The sequence below is a fragment of the Balaenoptera borealis genome, assembly GCF_965194805.1.
Source record: "Balaenoptera borealis genome assembly, chromosome: 1".
In the NCBI taxonomy this organism is placed as follows: domain Eukaryota; kingdom Metazoa; phylum Chordata; class Mammalia; order Artiodactyla; family Balaenopteridae; genus Balaenoptera; species Balaenoptera borealis.
Genome location: NC_138860.1, coordinates 183523043 through 183545430, shown reverse-complemented (window position 1 = coordinate 183545430; position 22388 = coordinate 183523043). Strand labels below are relative to the sequence as shown.

Sequence of the window (22388 nt, the reverse complement as noted above, 5' to 3'; positions counted from 1 at the left end):
GTTTCAATTTCTCTACATCCTTGATCCCAGCATCAACCTTTGACTTGCAGAATGAGTTTTATTACAACAATGGGGGGAAATACCTGAATTATTTAGGCTTCATTTATTTAATGAGACTATAGTAAAGCAAGAATTGGAAACTTGTGAGCATTTTAATGCAAAATACATCAAAGAATTTGAGATACACGAAAAGCAAAAGGTTGTTTAACATGTAGGGATAAATTTGATCATTAGTTCATATCTATGGACCATATAAATGGCAAGATCATAAAATCCATGGAGCTTCTTGTGTCAGGGCTGTGCCCTATGATATGATTCATTTGGTATATTTTTCTGTAAAAATGTACAATGGCCCATCTCAGTGACATCTGGTCTCATCTGCATAAAATGAGTGTTTAGGGTCATGTTATTATTATTTCATGTCTATACTTCATCTGATCTATAAAAACAGAGGCACAGTATGCTAAGCTGTTATTCGTCTTCTGAAAATGTTAAGAAATTTTATGTGTACCTTCAATTTTTGCTAATGACATAAAATATTGAAACTTGTTATTTTTTTCTTCTGCCAACCCATGAATGTGCTACCCTTATCTGAAACCTAAATAAATACTTACTAATATATGGTAAAATTCAAATGAGCACTTCATATAAATAAGCCTGCTGTAGAAATACATATTTCTTCAAATTTGTAGACCAGAATAACATGAAATAAATTTAACATCATTTCACACGTAGAACCACCAACCAAATAAATTTATGATTCAATTTCCTAAACTCAGGTAAGTAAGAAAGCATATATATGGTTCTTCATTCCATAATCCATCATACACTTTAAGAACAGTATTATTTGGTTGAGATTTTTGTAGGCCAAATGGAGAAGAATGTGCATAACACCTGATTCTAGGATGATGGGCTGGTGGAGGGGACAAAGTGGAGTGAAGCTGGCTTTTTCCTTCATTTATTTATTCATTTTTTTCTTTTGGACAGATATTTATCTTTCCAAGCACTACTGTGTGCCAGGTGTTGTGCTTAGAGCTGGAGATACAGGGAAGAACCAAAAAAACATGGTTGCTGGACTCATGGAACTTATAGTTATCTATTGCTTCATAACAGACCATCTTCAAATGGAGGGTGTAAATCAACACCTTGTTATGCTCAGTTTTGTAGGCCAGAAGTTTGGGTATCATACAGAGGAGAGGTTCAGCTCTGCTCCAGAGTGACTGAGCTCTCATCTGGGGTGAATTGAGATGGCTGGAACCACATGTCTAAAGCCTCTTTTGTGGCAGATGCCTAGATTCCTTGGTTCGTCTCGTAACATTTAAGATCTTCTTTAATCTGCCACAGAGGGAGGCAGACATTAAAGAAGTATTCACATAAATAACTATTACAATGAGGACAAAGTACAGGCTTCTTTATAGTAATCAGGACTTCTTGATTGCAAATGACAGAAATCCAACCCAGATGGTCTAATGAAAAGAAGGGAATTTAACGATCCACCTAACTGAAGTCTGTGGCTGAATCCTGATGCTGTAATGATATGGTCAAGAATCTCTTTCCCTGTCTGTGGATGAGAATTGCCTCTTTACTCAGTTGATTTTATTCTCAGGCTGGGGCTCCTTAGTTGATGGCTACAAAGACCACCAGCTGCTCCACATTCCTACCAGTTTATCAAACTCAACTGAAAAAGAGGGACTCTCTTTCTTAATAGTTCTATCAGATGGTTCTGGAATTAAATCTTGTTGGCCATGTTTAGGTCACAAGTCCTCTCCTGGACCAACCACTGTTTCCAGGGAGATGAAGTGCTTAGAATGGCCAGGTCTGGATTATGTGCTCACCTCTAGGACCTGGGAGTGGGATAGGCCCTACATGAACTACAAGTGGGGATGGGTGTTTGCACAAAAGGGAATGAGAGTTTCTTTTATTAGAAGAAGAGGGAAATAGATGTAACCAGACAAATACATAAAGTACCCATTACACCAGCCTAAAAACAGAGTGACCTGCCTTGAAGAGTAGGTTAGCATATAGGAGGACCTTGTGTCATTATTTCCAGTTATTCAACTTGCAGCTTTTATGTTTTCATTTTGTATGAAGCACTGAACTAGTTGTAACTGGGATACAAAATGAAGAGACAAATGGGTAATGTAGGGGATTCAAGGGATCTTGGGGTTCATCGAGGGAAAAGATCTGACCACTAGGTGGCAGTAGCACACACGGGCTTTATTGGATGACCCATTGGCAGTTTGCATACTGGGAAGTCTCTCACAGCAGGACACTGTCCAGAAGTGCAGGGGGTCAATACTCAGAGGGGAGGAGGACAAGGAACTCCTCGGTGAGGGAGGGGTCCTGGAGGGAACTTATGTGTCCAGGTGATGTCACACACCAGCACAGTGGGGAGTCTGGGTCAGAGACCAGCAGGGTCTTGGGGTCTTTATGTCCCAGGGCTTATCTTATCAATGACTAGCAAATGTTGGGCACAGTTTTGTGGGGTTTGCAAAGCAGACAGGCCCTAAATAGCTAACAATCTGCTTATTTGGGTTATGTTTAAAATATTTGGATGTAAAACATTTGAGTTTGGCACCTGCTGGCTTTTGAGCTAAAGGGTCTCAGCCTGCAGTGAAGAAATAAAAAACCTAGGCTAATACACAGAGACCATCTTGGCTTACTTATATAACAAAGATTTGGTAAGTACCCTCAGTTATAAACATAGCAACCAGTTAATATCAGTAAGTCAAAGACCTGAGGTACAAACTGGAATAATCATAATAGTGAATGTTTTTTACATACTTAACATGTGGCAGATACTGTGCCACATGCCTTATGCAGATGGTCTTATTTAATTCTCAGAGCAACTCTGTGAAGTAGTTACTATTATTATCCCCATTTACAGATGGGAAAACTGAGGAGTTAAGTAACTCACCCAAGGTTATACAGCTAGTTGGAGGGGCAGATAAGATTGAGACCCAGGCAGACTGTCTTCAAGGGTCCATACTCTCAAACTGACTGCTACAGCATCTTCAGGGAGCTGGATCATCTTTCTTGGCCTCAGTTTTCTCACCTTTAAAAGTATGAGTATATTACCAGGTGATACCCCATGGCCAGCCTGCCATTCTATATGCCTAGGATTGCTCTGTGTGGTACCCCAGGAGGTAGGGGACCAGAGGGTAGTAGTTTTGCCCAAAGGAGAGCAGGATGGAGCATCAAGTGGTGTGCAGGGTGGAGGTGGTATAATGTAGGAATTATGTGTGCAGGCTCTGCCTAGATATGAATCCTGTTTCCTTCACTGACTAGGTGCATAATCTTGGGTGAGTCACTTAATCTGAGTTTCTTCATTTGGAAAATAGGAACGATGATAATGACACTTCAATAGAATTTTTAGGGTGATTAAGTGAGGTAATGCCTGTTAAACATGTGGCACCATGCTTACGAATATTGAGTCCCCATAGATGTTTGTTATAATACTATTGATAATAATTATTATTGTCAGTGAAGGAACTATGAGATGGAGAGAGGAGGTTCAAGAAGTATAGGTAGGGAGTCATCGGTGAAGGGCTTCATATCCTAGCTATTTTTAGTACATGAAATGTTTACTGTGTGCCAGGCACTCTGCCATCTGCTTGTTTTACGTTTGCCAAAAAATAAATAAATAAATAAAATTCTAGACTTGTTCCCTGCCTTTACTTGTATTGTGTCCCACTTGGCTGGTGTTGGTGGTATATAACACCCCACTTGTGGCGCTGTCTCTAACTAGACATTATTCTGGATCAGAAGTGTGGGTATTGTGAGGATGGTCATTGGAGAGTCATGGCCTTGGTTTTCATGTGTTGTGTAAAACTCTGAGCTTCAGATTCTGCGTCTCTGATAGATCTTTAACAATAGTAACAGCCAGCACTTACTGAGAACTTACAATGTGCTGGGCACTGTGGGCTGTAAAGTCACTTGTTCAAGTTCACCCAGTTATGTAAACATCAGAGCTGGGTGTGAACTCAGGCTTCTGGCCCTAGAACCCACATTATTAGTGCCTCTTCATTCTGCACAGAGGTTTTAAAAGCCTCTGACGTATGATAGACACTCAATAAACTGTCATCCTTATCATTCTTATTATATAGGATCCGTACTCTCAAAACAACTGTATTTGTTTATCCATTAAACATTTCCCAAGTGGCTCTTCTTTGCTAAACACCCATGATACATGGTGAACAAAATTCCATTCTTGCCTTCAGGGGAGTCACCATCTAGTCCAGAGACTGTGCAGCAGTCAGCATTCAAGAGGCTAAGCTCCAGTAACAAGTGCCTCCCCCGTCCCCAAATTTTGGTGCTTTATCGTAGCAAGGGTTTGCTTTTCACTTGCATGTCTTCTACATTCTGGCAAAGGGGAAAGAATAATAGTGGAACCACATAATGTTCTACTTGGACATGGCATGACTCATGTTTGCACACATTTAATTGGCTAAAGCAAGTCTCATGGCAAAGCCTGACATCATTTAAGACAGGAGGTGTGTTTCTCCACTAAGGAGTGTCACTGGGGAGGGCTCTATAGGAACAGGTTTTGGAGGAGTAGTTTGGGAACCAATAATTAAATCTACCACAGACGAATTCTTAAGCAATTACAATATAATATGGTAAGATCTCTAATGGACGTGTCTATTCTTTGAGAAGAGAGGGGAGTGTTAACACTTATAATGTGTCCTGAATTTAGAACAAAGTAAAAATTAAAGCGTATTTTATTTTTTTAATTTAAAAAAAAAAAATTTTTTTTTAATTTATTTTATTTTTGGCTGCGTTGGGTCTTCGTTGCTGTATGCGGGCTTTCTCTAGTTGCGGCGAGTGGGGCCTGCTCTTCGTTGCGGTGTGCAGGCTTCTCATTGCAGTGGCTTCTCTTGTTGCGGAGCACGGGCTCTAGGCACGCAGGCTTCAGTAGCTGTGGCACACAGGCTCAGCAGTTGTGGCTTGCAGGCTCTAGAGTGCAGGCTCAGTAGTTGTGGCACATGGGCTTAGTTGCTCTGCAGCATGTGGGATCTTCCTGGACCAGGGCTCGAACCCATGTCCCCTGCATTGGCAGGTGGATTCTTAACCACTGCACCACCAGGGAAGCCCTAGAACATATTTTAGCTACTGAGCCTCAATTTTCTGGAACAAGAATAGAGAAAGCCTGTAATAGATGCATTTTGCGAACCCCAAATTCACTAGCCTGGTTAGAGTGAAAAGCATTGACGGTAATTCTTCCCTTCTAAGAAGTGACATGAGTTTTGTTGACAGCAGTGTCTCTTGTGTCTATAAGCAAAGGACTTGGGAACTGGGGTATCCCTGGAATGACCTGGGGAGAAAGGCTTGTTCGTGAGAACATTATGTCCATGTACTCGGAGGTAGGGAAAGGGAAGGCAGGATGGTGGTGGGAAATTGGGCATGAATCATGCAGAGATTGGTCCTAGTTTCTGGTAGGTTATTTGGATGCCTACTCAACTGTTTTCCTTATAGTTCAGTGTGCCCCAACCTTCCTGTTTGCAAGTAAGAGAGAGAAGATATATAGAGGGTTTAAAAATTTATAGTGACAACTCCAAAAAGTCATTTGTTTTTGTTGTTTTCAACTTCGTATAATGAAATTCAACTTAGACCTGGAGCCAACATTTCCACTGATAATATAATTTAGTCACTTCTGGTTGGAAACTTAGTACCTTCTGGATAAATATCAAATAAATTCAAATTGCTCCCCTACCCATTATTTTTCCCTTCTCTTTGGGTTCTTGGGAGACTTATATATTGTATTATCCTATCTTGGGGTTGTGTATCTGGTCCATGAATCTCTCTCTGGACACTTCTGGATTCACTGGAGTTATTTTCAGCCCCCATGATGCTAAGGGAGACTGGAGGTGGGAGGGTGAGGGTGGTAGGGCAGTAGTGCTATCTCAGCTCCTCTCTGACTTAAAATGCCATGTGGCTATAGTTTCTACCCTCCTATTGGTGTGTGCACTGAGAAGCTGCCCAGGGTAGGACATAAGACGTTAAGTCACTCTGCTTTCAGATCCCCAAATCTATCTGGGTGTTTTTTACCATCTCCTTTGTAGGATGAGGATTCAGGCTAGGCAGGGATCAGGTCCCATACTTTCTTGTTCATCTTTCTCTGTTTTAGCCAAGCTCCTCCCCCAGTCCAGGGAAAGATTTTAGAGTCTTCCTGTGTAGTGAGAAACTGCTCTGAGGTCATATTCTGTATTCTTCCTATTTCATGGCTTGTAGTTGCAACTCTGTGCTCGGTTATCCAAGGTTGATTCTCCATGGCTCGAAATCATCATTTGTTTATTTATTATTTGTAGAGCTTACTCTAGGATTTACAATGTGCATGTTTAACTTAACACAGTCCACCTTCAGATAACAAACTGCTCACATATCGTTCATATATGTACAATATATGAAACTTATCACAATATATTTCCATTTGCCAGTCTCATTCTCTGTGCTATTGTCATATGTTTTACTTTTATACATGTTATCAAATTCACAATACATTATTTTTTGTGCTTTAAACCATTTATTATCTTTTAAGTGAGTTAAAAGGTGAGAAAGAAAATATGTTAACGTTACTCAAATATTGCTCCTTTTAAGCATTCTTCTTTTTCATTTTTGTGAATAAAAGTTTCCATCTAATGCCATTTTCCTTTTGTCTGAAGACATTTAACATGGCCTTTAATGAAAGTCTGTTGGTGATGAGTTCTCTCAGCCTTTGTTTATCTAAAAAAGTCATTATTTCACATTCGTTTTTTGAAAGACATTATTATTGGTTATAGAATTCTAGGTTGACAAGTTTTTTTTCTTCAGTACTTTCAACATGCATAGATTATTTTCTGGTTTGCATAGATTCTGCTGATAAGTCTGACATCATTCTTATCTCTGTTCCTCTGAATGCAATATGCTTTCTTCCTCTGGCTGATTTTAAGATTTTCTCTTTTTCACTGTGTGTTTGTTTGTTTAGCAATTGGCTTATAATATGCCTTGTTGTAGTTTTCTTTGTGTTTGTCCTGCCTGAAGTTTATTGAGATTCTTGTATCCATAGGTGTATAATATTATCAAATTTGGAAAAAAATTTGTCCACCATTTCTTCAAACATTGTTTCTGTCCCTGCCCACACCCCACCCCCTCAGACTCCAAGTGCGTGTATGTCAGACAGCTTTATATTGTCAGAGGCTCTGTTTATTCATTATAGATAGTTTTATTACTATAATTTCAAGTTCACTGATCTTTTCTTCTGCCATTTTTAATCTGCTATGAATCTCCTCCAATAAAAATTTTATTTCAGATGTGAATTTTTCATCCCTAGAAGCTCCACTTGGTTCTGATTTAAATATTTTTCTCCTCATTATAATCATGTTTTATTTTACAACCTTGAACATTCAAAACGTATCTATAATAGCTGTCTTAATAGCCATATTTTCTAATGCTATCACTTGTTATTTCTGGGTCTGCTTCTATAAACTGATTTTCCTTGAGGCTACAAGTTATACTTTCTTGCTTCTTTACATGTCTGGTAATTTTTTATTGAATACTGAGCATTATGGATTTTGCATTTTGGGGTGCTAGATTTTGTTACCCCTCTACAAAAAAAATGCTCATTTTTCTTTCCTGACAAGTATTTTAGTTACTTGCAGATCAGTTTGATCCTTTCAGGGCTTAATTTTAAACTCTTTTTGGATAGGCCTAGAGTTGCCTTTATTCTAGGGATCATTTAGTTTCATTTCTAAAGCTTTATCCTTCTGGAGTTTCTGCTGAATATGCCCTGAATTCCAACGAAGCCCCTCTACTTCGGCTGGTGAGCGTACAAACAATTTGTGGCCCTGTGATATCTCTTGGAATTACTGGGCTTACATCTCCCCAAAATGTAACTGTTCTCTCCTGGAATTTTTTCTTGCCAGATCATGTAGGGTTTTATCTTACCCATACATAGGATTGATATTCAGCCAACAACTCATAGAGACCCCTGTGCAGATTTCTAGAGATCTCTGTATAATTCCCTCCTTTTCAGTACTTTGTCTTGCAAATTATAGCAAACTTAGCCTTTCCAATCTCTGTCTCCTCAATTCAGTGTCAAGTGCTGGGCTCTCCTTGGATTCCTCTTCCCATGCTGAGGTCTGGACATTCCTTTTTTGCAGAATGCTGGTGATGATAGGACTCAACTTTTTTCTTTTCTAAAGGATCACAGTTCTGTGCTATTGTTCAAGGTCTAAAAATATTTGTTTCTGAGATATTGTACAGTTTTCTAGTTATTTATAGCAGGAGGGTAATCTGAATCCTCTTACTCCCTCATGGTCAAAGGCAGATGCCCTCAGAGTGATTCTATTGGATACTAGTTTTTGATGAATACTCTTAATCCTCAGAATTGCAGTTAGTACAGTGGTTTTCCTGAGAATGTGTAAGATTTACTTATGCTTGGTTTGAAAGGATAGATTTACCTGAAAATTAGAGAAATTCTATAAGGAAAGAAATTTTAATTCAAGGAAATGTAAGGAAATTAATTCAACAACATTTATTGAGCATCTTCTATTTTCTAGGAACTTTCCTAGTTGTTGGGCATATAACCATAAACAAAGAGGTTTTTCTTAAAGTCTCTGCTCTTACCAGGTGCACTGTGGAGAAAGTGGAGAAAGAGGCAACAAGCACAAAAAAATAAGTGAAATCGTAAAATCTATACCAGGTCAGATGGCAAGTGCAACATGAATTATAGAGAAATAATAATCTTCCCAGCACACATGTGGTACTGATTGGAGAACATGACCACTGTCCTTTCACAAAACCTAATGATAGAGGCCATCTGTTTAGAGGTAACATAGCCAACTATATTACCATAAATGTAAATCTACTCTAGAGCTCTCCCCTCATGCCCTGCTGATCTCTGTAGTTTATAAACACTTACCTCAAAGTCATCTTCATAGAAGTATTTGCTAACTTGTTTCTTTTCAGTGTCCCCTACAGGACTGGTTGCTCCATAAGGGTAAGCATCATGTCTGGTTTTGCTCACGACTGTATCCCCAAGCATTTCCATATAGGCTTGGCATTTGGAGGGTGTTCAATCTGTTACCTGTTAAACACATGTGTTGAAGAGATTCACGGACGTAACGCTTCTTGACACCTGCCTGGGTCATACCTTATGTGTACACCCTCCCTTCTCCCTTTAAAATTGGTAGCCAGTTTCTCTTTGAAAGTTACCTGCTGTGATTCCACTTTCGCTCTTTCTCTTTTTGCAGCTGTACAATCATTGCACACCCTCAATGACCAGATATCCCATTTTATTGTCACCAAGTCGAAGGCGCTGGAGGAGGACCAAGACCCGTTTCTGCCCACTGAAAAGGAGACTCTGAAGAGTTCCATGATATTGATGAGGCACCTCTTAATGGATGCTCAGGTACAAAGACCAGTAAATAAATTCTATGTAGAGTAGGTGGTAATCTTTTTGGTTTTCTTCTTGGTATAAGCTGTGCAAAAATATTCATCTTTCACATTCATTGCAACTGCCTTTGCGATGAAGAGCCACGCACAGACATTCTGATATATGAGTATTGGATTTCTAATTAGGTATTATTTTGGATTTAGTATTAAAATAGCTTGTTTTTAAGTCAAAGTAATAGGGCTTAAAATAACATACGTGTTGTCTCTGAGAATTTAACAGATCTCCCATTAGCCTTGGAAAGTGAAAACCCATTTACATAGAAATTTGGCAGGCATCAGAGCTGGCAAAGGCTTTGGAGTGGAGCAATCCTTATCCCAAACAGCATCACTGAGTAACTAATGAATATTTTGGTACATTTGATGCACCACCAGTAAGCGAATCAGCACTGTTTTTTTTCTTATTTTTTTTTTCTTTGTAAGGCTAGCAATGAATTAATTACAGAAGATACTTAGCTCATTGCATGCTTTGTTGAGATGTGATTCTTCAAGGTTTCTCCTTGTGCACTATTTTATTGAAATATTTAGAAAATAATTTATCTACTCCTTCTGGTTTTGTTGGTGGGTCTCTCCAGATATGTTGCTAGGCAAACACCAGGTGTTTTAAGAGAACTGATGGTTTTCTGTGTTTGTGAAACCAAGCTGAACTAGATTTTATTGTTGTTTCCACCTCTTCAGTATCTAGAAACATTTCAGAAAATGTTCTCTGGGTCTGGTGATTTTGTATTAGTTTGTCCTGGAGCTTTCTTCCTGAGCTTGTTTTCTGTTCAACAGCAGTGAGGTCAGAATGGTTGGTGGTTTCCTGCGTTCCACTCTGTATCAGATTTTGCACTGTGGTTTCTTTGCTTTTGTTTCTATCATGGTGCTGTTTTATGTTTTATTTTTAAAATCAATCCTGAAGCCTGGATCTTGTACCAATAAGACTTTAACTGGCAAGGTTTTTGTGTATTTCTCACCTGTCAATGCTTGAAGCTGCCCCACGGGATTTTTGAGCCCCTATATTGAGATGGCCCACATTATGCAAAGCCTTTCATTTTTATTCACTGTTCTCCCTTTTCCCCTTTATTATGAGCAGCCCATTCAGCCTCTCCTTTCTCCCCAGGCCTGTCTAGCGGAAAAAGGGAAGATTCTGAAGCTACAACAACCAATTTTAAAACTCAGAAAAAAAGGGAAATTTAGAACAATTGACCAAATAAAAGAGAGCAAATTGTTCTTGAAAGGATTAGCTTTCCTCAGTGCCTAGACCCAATCCTATAGAACATACAACAGCCAAGGGAACCATCTAGATGAATCCTTAATGATGTTATGTAAACTCCTGTTTGCAAAATCTAACCGAGTAAAAAACCATTCACCTTTTCCCTCTCCTTCACATATGAGCTTACTAATTCCTAGAACTGGATTTCGAGAATGTTTAATGTTGCTTAAGGAAATATTTCCTCCCCCTAAATACCAAATTCATTTAACAACTTTTATCCTTCGTGGCTTTGATCACAGTTTTTCCCTTATTTATCCAATGGGACTAAGATATCCCTTATAATGTGGTTACTGTGTGGGAACATTTTTTTATCTCATTCTCTCCTGATCCCAAATCAATGCCTGCTAGAATTCTCTCAATTAAATAGATAGAAAAAATGGAGCAAGGTATGGTGGATATTTCTCTAAGTCATGCATTCTGAAAGGAAGGTCAGTTGGGTCTTCTTAAAGAGAAAAATCATCATAGAAAGTCAGGTAGGAAAATGATATAGTGTCTGGAAATGTTATTTCTTTGCCTCCAGTTTTTCAAAGATCCCACCCTCTTGTCTTTTGCACTAATATAGGGTGAGGTGGATTGTGATTAATCTAAAAATACCACCTTCATTTATTTTCTTCCAAAACCATTAAACTTTTCAAAACATTATTTGTGGTTATGGTCTAGGTCCATGGCTGAAGTCAATTAGAATCATGTTACCTAATACCCCCAGGCTCAGAGCACCTCTGAAATAATTCTCTATAAGATTAGTGTTGTCAAACTTATAAAATGCCAGGGAACTCCTACATTTTGCGGATGGCCAGGGGTAATATGTAGTTTTGAGTTCTGAAATAGACAATCAGAGATATGTGTTTTTTAATGAGAATCTTTATTGAGCATTTTTGGAAATTCGGTTATTTTCCATTCAGTTTTCTGACATTGCTTCTTCTTGACTCCATCCCAAAGACAAATGAATGCACTTACTTCATTTTCTAAGTTCATCAATAATGAGAGGTCAACAGCATGTAAATACAGCTTCTAGGTACCTCCTTCTGTTCTGGCTGCATTTTGTGATATTAATAGATGTTTGTGTGTTGCAAGACGTAAGTTCTTCAAGAGTAGTAACCACATCCGGAATTTGGTTGGTATAATAGCCTGCTCAGTTGCCTACCCAAAGGACTCTTAACAGTATTAGATTATGATGAAATACTCTGACATCAGCTTGCAAGTTGAATGAAGTCAGGCAAAAAGGATTCCAGAGAACCTAGAGGCTGCTTCCAGAGTGACTGCTTAAAAGGCATAATCGATTCAAGTCACATCTGTCTTGGAAGCAATAAATCCCGCTTAGGAGAATGTCAAAGGCAGAAGCATTGCTGGGCTATGAAATTCCACCTCGGAGGATAGTAAAACAGTATGCACAGAGCAAACACATCTCCCAAGTATAATGGGGGTGCTGGAGATGATTGGCAGGTCTGACAATCCATCCTAGAGAATAGAATCAAGAAGGAACATCTCACACAGGCAGCCCAGAGGCCTGCAATTATTTATTCATTCCCTAAACGTCTTTCTGAACGTTTAAGGGGTGTCTAAAAGAGACCAAGTGCCTCTATTTGCATTCCATCCCTTTTGTAATCCAAAGGCCCCCAAATTCAATGAAGTGTACCATTCAGATCGCATTTGAAACCTGATCTTGTGGCTTTTATTCCTGAGAGGTCTGTCTAAACCCAGACTGCCGACTCAGCCTCATAAGTGATTAGATTCATAACACCGAAGAGGCAATTCTTTCTGGTAGAGATTAATTCTTTTACTCGTACTGTGTGACTCTGCATGCTAAGAGAGGTTGATTACAGCAAATTAAATCTCCTATTGGCAGTTCTCTCCTTCTTCTCCCCAAAGACCTAATATCATTATTTATTAAGGGGTGAACAAATGCTTGGGAAAACAGTAAGATCGCTTTGTTGGCAGTAAGGTCTTCCTCTGGAAGGCTGGGTACTGAAAGGCAGAGGCTTTCTGTGCCTCGTGGCGGCGGGGGGCGGTACAGCTTCTGCAGGCCATGGAGCATGGAGTGGCCAAGGAGGGCCTGTGCTCCACTGACCCTCGGCCTCTGTCCAGGCCTGGCAGTGAGTGAGGCTTCTCTGTCTGGAACATGGCTTGCCTGGGTTTGGAGGGAGAACTCAGTTTAAGTGAGGCTGAGTCATTGGTACACCTTTCCCAGAGCTCCATCTCTAGGAATGAAGTAAGCAAGCCTTTCAAAACAAAAATAAACTGTACAACCATCACCTCTAAGCAAGTCTGCACGTACAGCCTGACGAAAGTCAAATATTAGGCAGAAGAGAAATGAAACCTGCTGTATCTTTTGGACTGTCCTCTCCCCCTGCTCTTTCCTCATTGTGCCTTTTCTTCTTGCTTTCCTTTTTCTCCTTCTTTCTCCCCACACCCCAGAATTTTCCCTCCTTCCCTTCTGTCTTCTCCTTCTCTCAGCTTTCACTTCTCTCCACTCTCCCCCGCCTCCTCATCTCTCTGTTGGCAAAATATATCTTAGTGGAAATGTGGAGTGAGATTCTGCCCCTTTTGTCCCTTCCTATCTCGCCCCTTCCCTTCCCTCCCCTCCCCTTCCCTTTTCTTTTCTTTTCTATCTGTCTTTCTGTTATTTGTGTTCAGGGAACTCAAAAGTGTATTTGACAAAGACCTATATTCCCCTTGCCAAACAAGAGGGAACACACCAGGAGGGGGCGATTGGCAGGAGGCAAGCCTGGCATTCAGGAGGCCGATGGGGTCCCTGCCAGGATCAGAGACTCAATGTAATTTGGGTGGCTTCATTTTCCTTTCTTGTTTTGTTTTCTAGAGCAGTCTGCCCTGGTTGATTATGCTTTCTGATTAATTTCTGGCAAGAATCAGGCTGATTTAACAGGAATAGATTGACTGTTAGAGTTACCTGTGCCCTCTCCCTCTCTAGACTGGCCTCAGAGTGTGGGAAGTGTGGTTTGGAGCAGAGGTTCAACCAGAGCAAACGTGGGCTCAGGCTCCTGACAAATAGGAGGGTCAGGTCTGTACAGTGGACATCAGCGTGCGTGGGGGAAGGGACTTTGGGAGTCAGGTAGTTGACACACACTCACTACAGACGTATACATCAAGGTGATTTCTCCTGTTAGGAGCACTTTCCACCCACTCTGAATTCAACCTGTACTTATGGTATGGATCCTGCATTACTAGTGCACTTATCTGGTGTTTTATAGCTACACCCGGCTTCACAGTCATAAGTGAGACCCTGTTGACAGCCCTGGAGAATGTCTTGTCCTCACATTGCACACACTGAGGTACCAGATGGATGCTTGATTTCTCAAGGTTGCAGACACTGGCTGTGGCTATGAGGAGCACCCCAAGTGTAGTTTTTTCTTATTATCTTCAGAAATGTGACACCAGGCTGAAGCAAGAACTGGAACACTCCCCAGTGTTGTAGCAAGCAGAGAAGAAACTCTGAAATTAGAACGAGGGCAAAGAGGCAAAGTTTTCATCCTAAGAAAATTACCCTGGGATATTTTTAAGTCTACTTATGCCATCAGATTTCTACCTCTTAAAGGTCAGAGAAGAAAGAAATGCTTAAATGGACGCTGAAGAATTGAGTTCACCTAACAGGAAAGCTACAATGGTAAGCTGATTATTCAAAGGAGTCTTAGCTTATCCCCTCCAGTAATCCGTGTGCTCCATTACCCATCCTTTCCTTGCGTGTTTGAAAAGGCAATGCTATTTTCCATCTCAGATGCAAAACTATAAAATCAGCAGGTCTGAAGTTTGCAGTTTCTTACATAATGCGCACAAGCCCACTTCCCATCCTGCCATGGTGATTTTGATCTTTTAAAATCCTTTTTTTTTTTTTTTTTTTTAAATACAATTTAACCTGCAGGCATTGCCAGGCTGAGATGTGATCCCATCAGTTATAGAGCTTCTGCAATCACCTTCCCTGTTCAGAAGAAATGGAGGGTGAGATGTGAAATTGTAATTCTGACCCTCTGTTAAGCTTGTGTTTAGGTATTTTTTTAAAGAAAATAGAGAAAGGTAGCCTCTTCTGAGACCTCCAGCACCTTGCAAAATCCATGAATCAGAATTTTAGGAGAAATTCTGAAATGCTGAAAGTTGTTTTCAGTGTTCACCATGCAAAGACCCAGGTATAACTGGAAATGAGACTCAAAAAAACTGGACTCCTGTCCATTGCTATATTGTAATAGAAGACAGCATCTCTCAGGATGGGTAATGTTTGAATGGAATAGTCTCTATCAAACTGGTATAGTTTCCTACAATCTGTATAGTGCTAAAGAGCAATTTGGGAATTTATTTTCACATCATAGAACCTTTATGTTACATTTTTAGATACTAAGTGGTTATTTTAATGATATACCTTTCAAATGGTAATAAAATAGACTTTATGCTGGTCTAATAGTTGATGGTTCATGTTACAATGAGGTGGATCTGATATAGTAACAAAATCATGGCAGGTTAGGGGTAAGCAATGGGCTAGAGCTCTTTGGTCAGCAGCAGAGACAAGCTCTGGTTAACGTAACAAGGGCAACATTTAACAGAAGCAAATAGGGTAGCTCTTAGGAAAAACTGAAGAACTGTTTCTCAGAAAAGACAAGAAAGAGGTTAGCTGTGGAGATTTGGCTATCAAGAACTAAAGAGCAGTTGCTTCAGGGTGCTGTGTGGGGATAAATTGGCACCGAGCATTTTCTCTCTTTGTGTCACTTTGATCAAGATTCAAGTTCCTAGAAGAGTCTGACTGAGCTGTCTTAGGTCATTGGGTCCTCTTCCTTCTTGGACGTGGGAAGGTGTGCATGTTGATGGATGGTCCCACCAAAACCATATGCAGTTTGGGGAGGCATTATTGCTACAAGAAGGGAGAGTGGATGTGGTGCAGATGGAGACAATAATAAATTGACCTTGCATTCCACATACGTGAACTTGGTGCTTGTGTCCCAGCATAGAGCTTGGCATTGCACTAAGGTCTGGGGACAGAGAGGGATGAAACATTGGCTCTGCCCTAGAGGGACTCAGGATACAGTGGGGTAGATAACCAGACACTGAAGAGTCCGGTGGTAAGGCATGTGTGGCCACGGAAGCTCAGAGAAGCACCCAGCTGATATTTGCAGATCACTTCCTTGTTTACAAAGCACTTCTGCCAGCATTTTCTCACCTTTTCCACTCAGCCATGAGAGGTACAGGAGGTTGGGTATTACTATCATCTCTGTTTTGCAAACTGGCTATTAAGCTTTAATAAAATAACCTTTTTTATATTGTTCCATCCAGCCCATGACAAAGTGAGTGTAATTGATTTCCTACTTGTAGGTGGTGACCCTCAGGGTATTTGCTTCCTGAAGGGGTTATTAAATAGAGGGAAAGGGAGGGTGTAATTTGGGGAAAGAAGATTAAAACCTGGCTTCAGACATACAACAGCACTCATAACTCAAGTGTTTTTAACAATTGTAAGAAATATACATTCCCAAAGCTAAACTCCACCCTCTCAGAATTCTAGAAGGTTTAGGGTTCCAAGAACACGGTTTTCAAAAATCTTTAAATAGAATATAAAGGTATTACCTTTCCCTCTAAAATATCATCATCTCTTCATGGTGCCCATTGTCACATTGGCAAATATTTGGCTCCCAAATTAATACCCAGCCCCACCATTACCCTTTAAATAAGTGGTTCTCAAATGAGAGAGAGGAGAGCAATTTTGCCCTGCTGGGTGCGTTTGGCAACGTCTAGAGATATTTTTGATTGTCACAGTTAGGGTGGGTTCTTGGAGAGGGATAGTGGTGCTACTGGAATCTGGTGGGTAGAGGCCAGGCATGTTGCTAATCTTCCTATGATGCACAGACTGGCTTTCCACAGCAAAGAATCATCCAACCCCAATGTCAGAAGTGTCAACATTGAGAAAGCCTGCTTTTAGACCCAAGGCTGACTTTTTCATTGATCACAGAACTCTTCCAGGCTCAGAATCATTGTTTTTGAAGCCCTACAATTGGTCAAAATTGGTCCTCAAGGTATATCTTAGTTGTCCATTTACTCATTTACTCATCCATTCATTTAGCATTTACAGTGTGCCCAACACTGTGCTACATTGTGAGGAACATCAATGAAAACAAAAGTGATCCTTGTTCTCAATGGATCTTGTATTGTAGTGGGGGCGAGTAACTCTAAATATGTAAGTAAACAAATAATAAAGAGTTTCAATACTTGTCTTAAAGATGTATTAGGACCTAATTTAGATAAGGGTTCAAATGCTTTCTTTTCTGAATGTGACATTTAAACTGAGATCTGTGAAGAGAGAGGGGGAGAGAGAGAAAGAAAGGGGGAAAGAGGGAGAGAAAGAGAGAGCACGACCTCTTCTCGTGTTTCATTGTGAATATCTGTACTTTAATTTAGTTGTGTGTGTTTAGCATTACTCCATGAGTAACTGGAAATAGATCTCCTGGGGTGTTGCAAAAGATCTAAGCAAATTATTTATTCCAGAAATTTACTTTTAATTTAGGGATTATAAAAATTCCAACTAGCCCCTCGGGAACAGAGACTCTTTCATCCTCTGCCTATGGGTGTCCACAGAGGAACCAGGATCTCTGTCTTTTCTTACTGGATGTTGTGGACATAGAGACACACACAAAAGAAGACTAGCATGAGTTCTTTAAGCTACTTGAGACAGGAGTCAGAATGGATGAAGAGAAAGCAGGGAAGACGTTGAGTTATTTTGGACAAGAAAACGAAGAGGTGAAGCCACAGTTACTGAACTGAAGAGCTGCTGTATAGAATCTGGGCAGCAGTCAATTCTCAATTAGATACTTATAGATTAGTAACTTTATAGATCGCCTATGGGCAAAGCATTTCTTCCCTGGTGGCATGCACTCAGGAAATGTAAACTGATGTTTGTTTGAATAAGACATAATTAGAAAGGTAATTTTGTTGCCAATATATTTTTTTCACCATAATGGAATTCAGTACAGACTTTTAGTATCGGTTATGTGGTATTTTTTTATGCTGCGGCTCCCATCCATTAGTCAGATAATAGAAAGTCTAGTGTATGCCAGACAGCTGTAATCTTAAAATAACTTACACTTAGAACAGTAATTCTTATACGGAGCTCTTGGGGCCTCCCATTCACGTCAAACTCAAATACTTCCCATAGAGCAGCCAGGTAAATTGAGGCATGGTGTTGCTAAGCGTCATCATTCAAATCCGATGTTAGGTCTGGAAGTAGAGCCAGCAGGTTCTCCTAAACACCAACTCAAGCCAAGATTCCATGTTCCTTCACTTTCTTGTCTTGGAGTCAATCACACTAAAAAGTGATATAATGTGAGATGGTGACCTGGCTATTCCAAATGCTCACTTATTCCTGGGGAGCTTGAAACAAACACACTCACTTTGGCCAGCTTAGTAGGCTCAGATATTTAATTTCAGAGTGGATATTCTTGTCTCGGTTTACTGATATGAACCTAATTCCTCTTCCTCCGCCCCCCCAAAGTATAAGGCAAAGAGAAGACATTCATGATAGAATTGATGAGAATCATGACATAGATTTGAATCAGTTAACTACTGCCACATAACAAACCATCCCAAAACTGAATGGCTTAAAACAACAACTATTCATTTACTTCTTATAAGTCTATGGATTGATTGGGGCATTCCACTAAAATGACATGGGTGGCTGATCTTGACCGGTCTCACTCATACATCTGTGGTCACTGGGGCCTGGCTGGTCTAAGATGGCCTCAGCTGGTATGATTCAGCTTTCCTCTGCAATCTCTCACATCCCTCCAGCAAGCTAACTCTGGAATGTTCTCATGGACGGGGGGTCCATAAAAAGAGGAAATGGACAAAAGCAACTATGTTTCCAGCCTATGTCTGTATCAAGTTTGCTACCATTCCATTAGCCAAAGCAAATCCAATGACCAAGCCCAAACTCAGAGTGGGAAGACACCATCAAAGGGAGGAGTGAAACATGGGCCATCAGTGTAGTCAGTGTACCACATAAAGCAAATCAGAAGATTTCTTAGCATAATTCTGGATGATTTTTGATCTGTTGGAAATGGGAGTTTGAAGTGTCCTAATTAGCAGGCTTCATGCACATTCTCTTTTGGAAGACTGCTCCAGTCAGTTTTTTTAGAGGGACATGAATTGTGCTCTCCTGTCCTGATACATGCACAGAGGACAGACTGTGTTTGAACAGCTGGAGGATATATTTTAAAAGGGATCTATGACAAGCTTGGACAGAATGATTTCAAAGGGGCCCGTGACCAAGTGTGAGAAGTGTGGGTTTGTGTTAGCTCTAGAAACGTGATGAGCCATTAAAAGACCATTGTTCTAGCTGGTCGTTTGAGCCATGTGCATGACTAATTTGTTCAACAAATGCTTCCAACCATGAGAAAGGCACAATGGTAAACATTGCAGGGAGATGTGAAAAATAAAAGTAATGAAGGATCATTGAGTACTTACTATGTGCCAGACCCTCTACTGAGGACTTTGTCTTACCTCCATTATCTCATTTGTGAGGTACATGTTATTTCCCTTATTTTATGGATGAGGAAATGAGGCCCAGAGAGGTCACGCATCTAGTGAGTAGCTGTGCTACTTTGATTGTAAAAATGGCTGCAGTTCTTTACTTTCTTCCCTTGCAATATGAGTCTGCAGCCTTTCTCATTAAGAGGGAGAGTCTATTTCCCCACCCCCTCGAATCTGAGTTGGCCTGTGATTTGCTTTGGCCAAAACAATGTGGTAAAAGGGTGAGTCAGTCCAGAGCCTAGACATCAAGATGACGTGCATGCTTCTTTCTGCTCTTTCTTGAAACCTTGCCTCTGGGCTAGCCAGCTGGAGGAGGAAATCTCCTCCAGGATGGAGCAGAGGTAAGTCTCCTTGCTGAGCCCATCCTAGACCAGGCAACCCCCAGCTGACCTACTAAAGTGCCAATGTATGAGCAAGCCCAGCTAAAAGTCACCCAAGCTCAGTCCAGAACAGCAAAATCACCAATCCTTCTGTAGACCTGTAAGAAATAATAAATGGTGGTGGTTGTGAGCCACAAAGCTTCAAGGTGGTTTGTTACATGGCAGGAGCTAACTGCTACAATAGCAGAGCTGGTATTTGAAGTCAGATCTGACTGATAACTAAGCCCTATAACTGGAAGAGAGGCTGGGAAATTGGTCTAGTCATGCTCTCAGGAGAAAGAGAAAATGGATTTGGTGAGTCTTTAGCCATTTTCTGCCACACATGCCCTCTGGTTTCACATCATTCATCCAACCTGAAACCATAATAATGGTGAGGAAAATCTTTAACGCATTCAAGAGAAGGGATGACATGGTTATATTTGGGTGTTTGAAAGATCACTATGGAGGAGGTGTGATGGGTGGTTGGATTGGAGTGAGATAGAAGACAGGAGACAGTTTGTTTTGGCAACGGATGGTAGGATAAGAAATTGTGGTATGGGGCAGGAAGATTAAAGAAGAAGGAACATATTCAGGAATTTAAGTAAGACTCACTAATTGACATTTGGTGGTGAAAAAGAGAGACATGTCTAGGATGGGTCTTAGATTTTGTCTTGGGCACTTGGGAAAATGGTAGTATCTGATAAAGGAAACAGAGGAACAGTAAGCTTGGAGGAGGAGTTTGGTTTGGGGTCTATGAAGATTGAGGGACCTATGGGACATCTAGGTGGGACTGTGTAGGAGACAGTCAAATATGTCTTCAGCTTCAGAGGGAGTTGTGGGCTGAAGAGACAGAGCTGGTGTCATCAGTGTGTGTACTGGTGATTGGAGTTACACGGTATCAGTCACACTTCTCAGTAGCAGACAACAGAATCTACTCTAACTAACTTAAGTAGAAAGACCTTTTAAGAAAAACCAAAAATTTTTGAGATATTTTGGTGGTTCACAGAATCTCCAGAAGGTCTTGACAACTAGGTTTGGAGGTTACATAGCCAGGAATAACAGTAGCCAGGAGACACCATCCAGCTGTCCCACGGCTACTGCGTTGCACAACACAGCACCCATGACACGGAACACAGGACACTAGAACCTCCTCAAGAGCTGTCCTGAAGAGCCAAGTGCTTGTGCCTCCAGCTGACCCAAAGAGTTGTCCACTTTCACCTCATTCAGGAAGAACCTAGGCCACCTGGGAACCTTAACCACAGGGGAATCTGGGAAATGTAGTTTTAGATTTCCATTTTCTGTAGTCCGAGGAAGTGGGCCTTAGTGTTGGAATGTGTATGGGTGAGCCAATGCATTGTACCCCCAACAGAAGCATGGTGGAAATCACGTGGGAAATTCTACAGTGAGGAACAGAAGAAGAAGAAACACTGAGGAATAGCCAACAAAGTCCCCTTTTCACTTAAACTAGATTGACATGGGTTTCTGTCATTTGCAACCTAATGAGGCTTGACTAATAGGGTACCCACATTTTACGGAAATGCCATTCTTCCTACCCAGTGTCATCCTGTCAATATGCCATGTGTTCCCTTACATGACTAACCACAGAGCCAAGGGAAGACGCTCTCTGAGCAGAGGCATCTAGACACTTGTAATTCAGCTCTAGGAAGCTTCTTGCCTATACACTTACAAACTCATGCAGTATTATACACTTTGTTTATACACTTATACAGTCAAGCACAGGGCTTGAATTCCAAGAAGACCACTATAAAGTGACAATTGTGTTAAATCAATAACCTACTAGTTTGAAGTTTGAATACATGCATGGACATGGCACAAGGAGTTTTATTCCTGGGCCTGGACAAAACAAAACAAAACAAAATGTGTTATAAAGGAAGCACAAGCTATACTCTGGTGTTCATGAGTGATGTGTATCACATTTGAATGTCTGTGGTGGGTTTTCAATGTATTTTTAAATGAAAGTTGAATCAATGTTTGTAGAACCTTTGGCATACCTCTGCAAAACACCACAGTTATGCAGAACACAATTTGGACATGGATGGCCCACACTGAGTTTCTTCTAGCTTCATCAAAATGGACCAACTCCTTTGTTATGGGTTGAATTGTGTCCTCCAAAAGAAGGTATGTTGGAGTCCTACCCTCTAAAACCTCAGAATGTGAACTTATTTGGACATATGGTCTTTATCCAGGTAAACAAGTTAAAATAAAGTCATTAGAATGGAACCTAGTCCCATATGACTGATGTCCTCATAAAAAGGGGAAATTTGGAGACAGAGACAGACATGCACAGAGAGGAGACAACGTGAAGACACAGAGGGAAAACTCCATGTGAAGACGGAAGATTGGAGTGATGCATATACAAGCCAAAGAACACCTGGAGCTACAGGAAGCTAGGAGAGAGGCATAGACCAGATTATCCCTTAGAGCTTTCAGCAGGAACTAAACCTGATGCCACCTTGGTTTGGGGCTTGGTGAGACTATAAATTGCCATTGTTTTAAGCCACCTGGTTTGTGGTACTTTGTTATGGCAGCCACAGGAAACTAATACACCCTTACTCATGAGAAGATCACAAACTTAGAAAGAATGAGACATTTTTATACCAGGTGCAGTGTGGTTCAGTAGTAATGTTATTTCTTTTTTTTTATTTGTTTAATAGCAGGAAAATGATCTCTATTAAAGACCAGCATGCATGTTTCCTTCCTCTCCAAAGAGTAACGGTCCTGAGTGCTGGACCTAGAAGCTTGTATTTCATCTAAGGAAAGGGTCCTGTAAGAACCTGGGTGTACCATAGCAGGTGGCTGTGTTTTAT

The 22388-nt window shown here is 40.6% G+C and overlaps 1 long non-coding RNA gene across 1 annotated transcript in view; it reads left to right on the top strand.

The window, feature by feature from the left end:
• LOC309624412 overlaps window positions 1–22388 on the top strand; it is a 415281-nt gene that overhangs the window by 271948 nt on the left and 120945 nt on the right. Inside the window, exon 2 of the long non-coding RNA XR_014241883.1 lies at window positions 9231–9388. This is a non-coding gene — a long non-coding RNA (uncharacterized lncRNA). The remainder of the gene's footprint in view (window positions 1–9230; window positions 9389–22388) is intronic.